Source organism: Carcharodon carcharias, chromosome 14 (assembly GCF_017639515.1).
Source record: "Carcharodon carcharias isolate sCarCar2 chromosome 14, sCarCar2.pri, whole genome shotgun sequence".
NCBI classification, from domain to species: domain Eukaryota; kingdom Metazoa; phylum Chordata; class Chondrichthyes; order Lamniformes; family Lamnidae; genus Carcharodon; species Carcharodon carcharias.
Window position 1 is genome coordinate 36352506 of NC_054480.1, and position 8833 is coordinate 36361338.

Sequence of the window (8833 nt, forward strand, 5' to 3'; positions counted from 1 at the left end):
CCCCGGTGGAAACTAGAAAATACATGAAACCTCATCCACAAGCGAGATGAGGTTTCATGTAGGGTTTTAAAAGTTTTAATAAAGTTGTTTTGGAAATTATGAACATGTCCCAACTCATGTGACGTTGTCGCATGAGGGGACATGTAAGCAAATTTTTTTTCTTCTATTTTTAATATTTTTGAAAGTAGAGGCGATCTCCCTGAGGCAGCACTTAGCCTCAGGGAGATGAGTGCGCACTTTCATGCGCATTGATTTTAGGCATTCCCCCCGCCCACACAGGGAGCGCATAGCACTTCCCTGTGGACGTCACGCTGGGCAGGCCTTAATTGGCCTGCCCACGTAAAATGGTGCCGTGCCTCCAATCAGGGGCACCGATCGGAAGCGCACCCGTACGCGCCCACCCATCAACTTCCCCCCTGACGGGGGGAAATTCTTCCCTATGTGTGTGTCTGTATGTGGCTTAACACGATTAAAGCCAGCTAGTCTGTGTGCTTTGATGTATAACAGTTTGAAATGTTAATTAGATAAATGTAAGGAGGAAAAGGTAAAGTGTAAATTTGCAATTTTTGAATAAAGCGTTCAAGAGTGGGAGTAAAATCTTGCACCTAGCTGGGAGACACCAAGCAATGTGTTCATATTACTAATAAAATTAGTGGAATGAAAGGATTATTGTTAGGAGAGGTAGAATTAAAAGCCTAGGACACAATGCAAAATTTACAAGGGGGAAGCTAGGTATAAACAGAAAGGAGTTGTATGTGTAGATCAGAGACATGTAAGATTTAACCAGCCTGTAAGCCTACAACTGTGTCTGCAAAGGAACCAAATTGCAAGGAACCTCATTTTGAATTCATAAGGTCAAATGTGCTTTGACTGGTGTCTGTTTAAAATATATGGTCTAATGTTGCCTTGGTGAAGATTTACCTAGGAGTGATTAATTTGGGGATTTGTTAAAAAGTTATTATGGTAATAATTTGTAGACATGTGTATGTGTTTAATTTGTTGTTAAATCAATAAATGCTTAATTTAGTTTTATATAAAAAAACCTCTTGAGGATTGGTGGTCTTATCCCTGAGTTCAGAGCTGCATCTCAAGCATACCAATTCAAAATATAGGTTATGACAGTTGTTCAAGTTTCCCTCTGGGATTTAAACAACTCACCCTTTACCAACTGCTGCGTGATAACACTCCTATATACATGTTCATCCATGATTTGGCTCTTTCCCCATCATTACATCACAACAACTGAAAATCATTTGATTGCATCATAATATTTTCCACGATCAGTGCAAAAGACAAGGCTGAAGCATTTGCAACAACCTTCAGCCAGAAGTGCCGAGTGGATGATACATCTCGACCTCCTCCAGAGGCCCACAGTATCACAGATGCCAGTCTTCAGCCAATTCGATTCACTCCATGTGATATCAAGAAATGGCTCAAGGCATTGGATACTACAAAGGCTATAGGCTCTGACAACATTCCAGCAATAGTGCTGAAGACTTGTACTCCAGAAATAGCTGTACCCTTAGCCAAGCTGTTCCAGTACAGCAGCAACACTGGCATCTACCCTGGAATGTGGAAAACTGCCCAGGCATGTCCCACCCACAAAAAGCAGGACAAATCCAATTCGGCCAATTACCGCCCCATCAGTCTACTCTTGATCATCAGCAAAGTGGTGGGAGGTGTCATCGACAGTGCTATCAAGCGGCACTTACTGAACAATAATCTGCTCACTGACACTCAGTTTGGGTTCCACCAGGGCCACTCAGCTCCTGACCTGATTACAGCCTTAGTCCAAACATGGGCGAAAGAACTGAACTTAAAGAGGTGAGGTAAGAGTGACTGCTCTGGACATCAAGGCAGCATTTGACAGAGTGTAGCATCAAGGAACCCTCGCAAAACTGGAGTAAATGGGAATCGGGGAAAGCTCTCCATTGGTTGGAGTCGTGCCTAGCACAAAATAAAATGGCTGTGGTTGTTGGATTTCAATCGTCTCAGTTCCAGGACATCACTGCAACAATTCCTCAGGGTAGTGTTCTAGGCCCAACCATCTTCAGCTGCTTCACCAACGATATCCCTTTCGTCATAAGGTCTGAAGTGGGGATATTTGCTGATAATTGCACAATGTTCAGCACCATACATGAATTCTCAGATACGAAGCAGTCTGTGCCTATATGCCGTGAGACTGGACCATATTAAGGCTTGGGCTGACAAGTGGAAGTAACATTTGGGCCTCAGAAGTGTTAGTCAAGAACCATCTCCAATAAGAGAGAATCCAACCATCTCCCCATGACATTCAATGGCATTACCATTGCTCAATGCCCCACTATCAACATCCTGGGGGTTACCATTGACCAGAAACTGAACTGAACTGACCAGCCATATAGACTGTGGCTACAAGACCGGGTCAGAGGTTGGGAATTCTTCAGAGAGTAACTCATTTCCTGACTCCCCAAATCTTGCCAACCATCTACAAATCAGGAGTGTGATGGAATGCTGTCCACTTGCCTGGATGAGTGCAGCTCCAACAACACCCGAGAAGGTCGACACCACCTAGGACAAAGCCACCCACTTGGTTGGCATCCCATCCACCAAGTTCAACATTCAGTACCTCCACCTCCGATGAACAGTGGCTGCAGTGTGTACCATCTACAAGATGCACTGCAGCAACTCACCAAGGCTCCTTCGACAGCATCTTCGAAACCTGAGACCCCTACCATCGAGAAGGAAAAGGGCAGCAGACACATGGGAACACCACCATCTGAAAGTTGCTCTCTTAGCCACACACTATCCTGACTTGAAGCTATATCATAATTCCTTCACTGTCACTAGATCAAAATCCTGGAACTCCCTTCCTACCAGCACTGTGGATGCACATGTACTGCAGCGGTTCAAGAAGGAAGCTCACCACCACCTTCTCAAGGGCAATTAAGGAAAGGCAATAAATGCTGGCCTGGCCAATAATACCCACATCCTGTGAAAGAATGAAAAAAATACATACAAATTAAGACTGTCCATCAGTAAACCTACGTACAGTACAATTTGATAACTTAAGCTTTAAATTGATTACACAAATATATCAATGAAGTGATACTAATATATGTTTTGGGTTATGTTGCAAGTTTGCAGTAGCGATTGGTGTAGGAATTGTGGCTTGATGTGAACTGCATGTTCAAACTCTGGTAGCTGTAATTTCAATGAGTAATTTAGCCATTTGTTGCACTCTTGTTCACATAGCAGAGACTCAAACATTTGAAAACATTTACTCCATTACCTTTTCCATAGCTTTTAAAACCAGGAATTTTTCATGTATCACTATATTGACAATTTCCTTAGCTCTCCTTGCATTTGCTTACATCACTCGCCCAATGTTTCAATTTTCACCAGTTTTTTCTGTTGTTGATAGTATCCTCTTTTGAGGCTTTTTTTAGGCCTGCAGACAGATCATCATATTCATCTTGTTTCTCAGTCTCTAGTACACTTTCAAAATCTTGAATACCCTTTTCAAAAAAATAGTTGTTATTATCTCCAATAAACAGGCTATGGATTCGTAGGTAGATCTGGTTAGAGTGACAACTCGTCGCTCTCTTGCCTTTCAGTGAGAATGTTGTGGGTTCAAGCCACATTCCGAACTTAAGCAAACATTCTAGGCTGACACATCAGTGTAATACTGAGGGATTGCTGCTATTTTTAGGCGCATGGGCTGAAGGATTACTTCAGTAATATAACTGTCATTTTGAATTATACAAAGACCTGAATTTTCACTGAGTCAGAGGAGCTCTACACCTTAGCCATTATGGCACCGGAGCCCCAGATCTGAAAGCCCAAACTTGGCATCCACCATTTTTGCAGGGGGCGGGGTGGATGGGAGGAGAAGGGGAGTGGGATGTATTTTGCCCTTCTGTGGTTCATGGAGGTGGGCTGCAGATTTAAAAATGCAGCTGCCTTCATTCAGGAGCAATATTGGTGATATAGGTGCTGAAATATGACTCATGAGCTGTATGAATTTGAGGAAGAGGTCTAAACCTGCTGGAGTTCTTTGGAGAGATAAGGTCCCCTTTGGGAGAGGTCAGGTACCTTCTGGGAGAGGTCAGGTAACCTTTGGGTTTGTTAAGAATAGACATGAATGTGCATAAAAAGTGGATAAGTTCTATGCAACTGTCAAGCTGTCAAGTCATTTAAATCCCCTGGTCTTTAATTATTAAAAAAAAACAACCTGCCAAAAAATAGGTGCTTGCAATTTCAGGAACTGTTTGTTGACATAAGCCTTAGGGCTATAATTATAGGTCTGCTTGTTTGCTTCCACAACCTATTATTTTCACAGAGGGGGTGGCCTAAAATTCACTGTTTTATTGACAGCTCCAAGTGTTTATAAAGAAATCAGCTGTCTTTGATGTAGGACTATGAATACAAATGTTTATTTTTATAAGGGACTAAGTACTTGAAGGGATTTAAGTGTATTGAATGGGCTTTTATCAATGAGAGTGTGTTTTTTTAAAATATAGTTGCGCCTGTAATGGATACTTAGAATTTTCTTTTATCTCAGCATGACTCCTGAGGTCTGCCCTTGGTGGATACTGTCGTAGGATGTTGGTTACAGTTCGGTAGGCTTTAAGAAATCTTTGTAGTCATACATAGATTAACTGTAAGTCTTTATTGACTCTTATAGCTATTTACAAATATATAGTAAAGGGTACAAACTAGGAGCTGTCGCCATGCTTACTGGTATCCTGGATGCAGGTCATGTGCTCTCTTACATCACTATTCAGTCCCTCATTAACCTTATATGTGCCGGACACTTATACTAAAGATACTGGGTGAGTTGGCATGGATGGTGTCAAGGTAAAGAGTAGCGGGTGGGGAGCATGGGTTGACATAAGTTGACACTAAGTCGGCATAGACACTATAAAGGGCCATGAGGATGAGTGGGGGTCATGGGTTGGCAGGAGTTGGCACTAAGAAAGCATAGGGTCTATAAAGGGCCCTAGGGTTGAGGCATATATTGGCATGGAGGGGCCATGAGGGATGAGTAGAGGGGTATAAGGGCCACGAAGGGTGGGTGGGGGCATGAGGTGGCATTAGTTGGCATGGAGGTGCATGGGGAATGTGTGGAGGTGAGGGAGTGTAAGAGGTGAGGTCTAGAGGGCTGTTTTTTGTTTTACTCTTTTATTACAATTGGGGCAAAATCCCAGAGCACTGAGGTGGGCCTTTTGATCAGCCTGCCTCGGCATCTACCAAGCTCCTGTTGAACCTGACTTGGATTATATATCACTATTCCTTCGCTGGGTGAAAATCTTGGAAAGATCTCCCTAACAGCAATGTTAGAGCACTTGCTCTACACAGATCTCAGCGGTTCAAGATGAAAGCCACCAGCACCTTCTCAGGGAAACAAGGAATAGACAATACATGGCAGCCTAGTCAGCAATGCTCACAACGCCAAAAAGATTTACAATAGGAAGTCCCATGCTGCTTGGTTTTGCAAGGAAGCTGAATTTGCACAAAGGCTAGACAACACCTTATTAGGCATTGTTATGTTTTATTTCATAATCCAAGCACAAATGGCAAACAATTACAATGGTGTTCATAATCAACTGCAAAATATCTGATACGATTATGTTAAAGATTGATTATTCTTCTGTGAAGCACCATTTGAAGTCCTTGACACGAAAAGTAATATCTTACATTTCTTCCTCTACAACCTATAAAACACTGGTGAGGCCACAACTGGAATATTGTGTGCAGTTCTGGTCACCAAATTACAGGAAGGATATAATAGCTTTGGAGAGAGTGCAGAGGAGGTTTACAAGAATGTTGCCAGGGTTAGAAAAGTGTATCTACGAGGAGAGATTGGATAGGTTGGGGTTATTTTCCTTAGAACAAAGAAGGCTGAGAGGTGACTTGATTGAGGTGTACAAAATTATGAGGGGAATAGATAGAGTGGACAGGATAAAATTGTTTCCCTTGATGGAAAATTCAAGAACCAGGGGACATAGATTCAAGATTAGTGGCAGAAGGTGTGGGGGGGGGCATGAGGAAGAACTTTTTTACGTAGAGTATAGTGGGTGTCTGGAATTCGCTGCACAAGTTGGTGGTGGAGGCAGAAGCTTTAATCTTTTGAAAAGTACCTGGATCTGCACCTAAAGTGCTGTAAGCTGCAGGGCTATGGGCCGGGTGCAGGAAGGTGGAATTAGAAAGGGCACCTGGGTGTCCTCAGGCTGGCATGGATAAGATGAGATGAATGGCCTCCTTCTGTGCTGTAACTTTTCTATGGTTCTATGGTTCTAACCTGCTATAGCCTTCATGGAAAATAATTTTAAACAGTTCTAAGTGACAACCGTTCACAGCGTTTGACTCCCAGATCTGGCTTATAATTAAAGCCATTGAGCATAAAGTTTAAATAAATTATTAACTACAGTGAAGTTCTTTGACTGAGATTTTATCACAGACATTAGGAATTAGGAGAGATAAGTTATTACATAGTCTGGCCATAGTCCAAAATCATGTAAACAAAATCAAAATCTCAATCTACCTAACTGAATAATGAGAACATATCAAAGGTGATTTTACACTTAAAGTTTTGGTCTGGATTCTACAGAAAAATTGCAAAAATTTTTATTTAAAACATGAACATTTTGGGATGGATTTTTGCTCCCAAGTCAGATACGCCGAATCAGAAAATTTGCCGACTCTGCAAAACCCGACATGGGAGAAACTGCCCCAACCTGCTGGATTTTTGTTCTGGAGGGTGGAGCAGTGGGGCTAACTGGAATCAGGCCCACTGCGCCCCCAGAAACAGTGCAGAGGTGGATCTTGCCAGTTTGCAAAGTGCTGCCAAAGAGGCAATTTTCTGCAGTACTTCCTTAGATTAGGGGTGGGGAACCCTCAGTCTGGGGGCCAGATCTGGCCAATTGGACTTTTTCATCTGGCCCTTGGGGAGATTTCAAAATCCAGCGGAGCTCAGTGAGACTGGTTTGCTCACAATGTGACAAGTGTCTGGGGGAAGTTGAGGAGAGATCCATAGCAACTGGTTGGGATGGCATCTGTCACTTGGTTTCAGAGTGTGGTATGTCTGACCACAGGTCACCTATTGGTACATGGACTGTACTTACTGTGAACATTAGAGTATAAGATAGCTTTTGTAACTTGTGTTATCCTTACCAATCTGTATATACCTGTAAGGGTATAGTTATGGGTGAAGGAGTGTTATAATATAGTTCATCTTTTCTTGTTAAATAAATTTTTTATTCTTTTGTTAAAAGTTCATTAACTGACTCCGATGACTCTGTTCAGTGGCCACTCTCCACATATCTAAACAAACAAAAGTTAGGATCTATCAAGCTGCGTCCCGCTCTGGGATCAGGCTTGTCCAGTGTTAATCTTAGCTGGGATCATAATGATTGATGGAGCAAAAGCAAAAATAAAATATGGCGACTGCAAACAAAAGAAGAAAAGTGGATTTGGAGTGTTGTGTCTTCAATGAAAAATCGACAAACTATTTTTTTTTGTGGGGGTGAAAGGCAAACCTGTGTGCCTGATTTGTAGAAAAGCGATTTCTGTCATGAAAAAAGGCAACATAGAAAGACACTACAGTACAAAGCACATCAAATATGAAGAATTTAAAGGACAAGTGCAAGCGGAAAAAATTAAAGCACTTAAAAAGAATGTGAGCGCACAGCAAGCAATTTTCACAAGGCCCAGTTATGTGGTGAGTGAACTTATTGATAAAAAGCTTAGGCCTCATTCAGAAGGAGAGTTTGTAAAGGAGTACATCGCTGCACCCGCAGATCCAGAGAAAATCAAATTATTTGAAAGTGTGAACTTATCTTGCAGGACCATGTCAGATCGAATTAATAATATGGCTCAAGACATTGAAAAGTCTCTGAAAGATTCTATGGCTGATTTCAAGTTTTACTTTCTGGCTATTGATGAGACAACAGACATAACAAGTACATGCCAACTGGCGATTTTTCTGCATGGAAGCACAGACGATTTTGGGATTCGAGAGAACTTGCTTGCTTTAGTAGCAATGCATGACACCACCAAATGTGAAGATATGTTTGAGAAGGTTACATCGGCAGTGCATGGGCTTCAGTTAGCATCTGAAAAATTAATTAGTCTTACTACTGATAGTGCTCCAGCTATGGTTGGGTCTCAAAAGGTATTAATGCTCTAATCAAGAAAGAAATGAACCTCCTCAACCTTGATCCAGGTAAGTTGATTATATGTCACTTAATCATTCGTCAGGAGAATCTGTGCGTGCAGTCCATGTGACAGTGACGGAATGTCAGAAGTAGTATCGAACATCAACTTCATTAAAAGTAGAAGGCTAAATAGCTGCCAGTTTAAGGAGTTATTGAGAGATCTTGCATCAGACTATGGCAATTTAGTTTACTATTGTGAAGTGTGATGGCTCAGCTGGGGGAGTATGCTGATGCGGTTTTATGAACTAAGGGCTAAGGGATGAAGTGAAACTTTACATGGAGACAAAGGAAAAACCTGTGGCCAAGCTGAGTGCCAACAAGTGGCTGTATGACTTGGCTTTCATGGTCAACATTACGTAGTATCTGTCTGAGCTCAGTGTCAAATTGCAAAGGCCTAACCAGCTTCTCGCTTCCCTTCTTTCAAATGTGAAATCATTTGAAGCCAAATTAAAGCTGTGGCAAATGCAACTGGAAAAGGGCAACGCAGAGCATTTTCCTACCTTTCATAAACAACAAAACCTGCAACAATGGTGCAGTATGCAAGGGAGTGTGCAAATTTACTTCAGAAATTTTGTGAGTCATTTCAAGACCGAACAGTGAAGGAACTGGAATTAAACATTTTTGCCACACTGCTC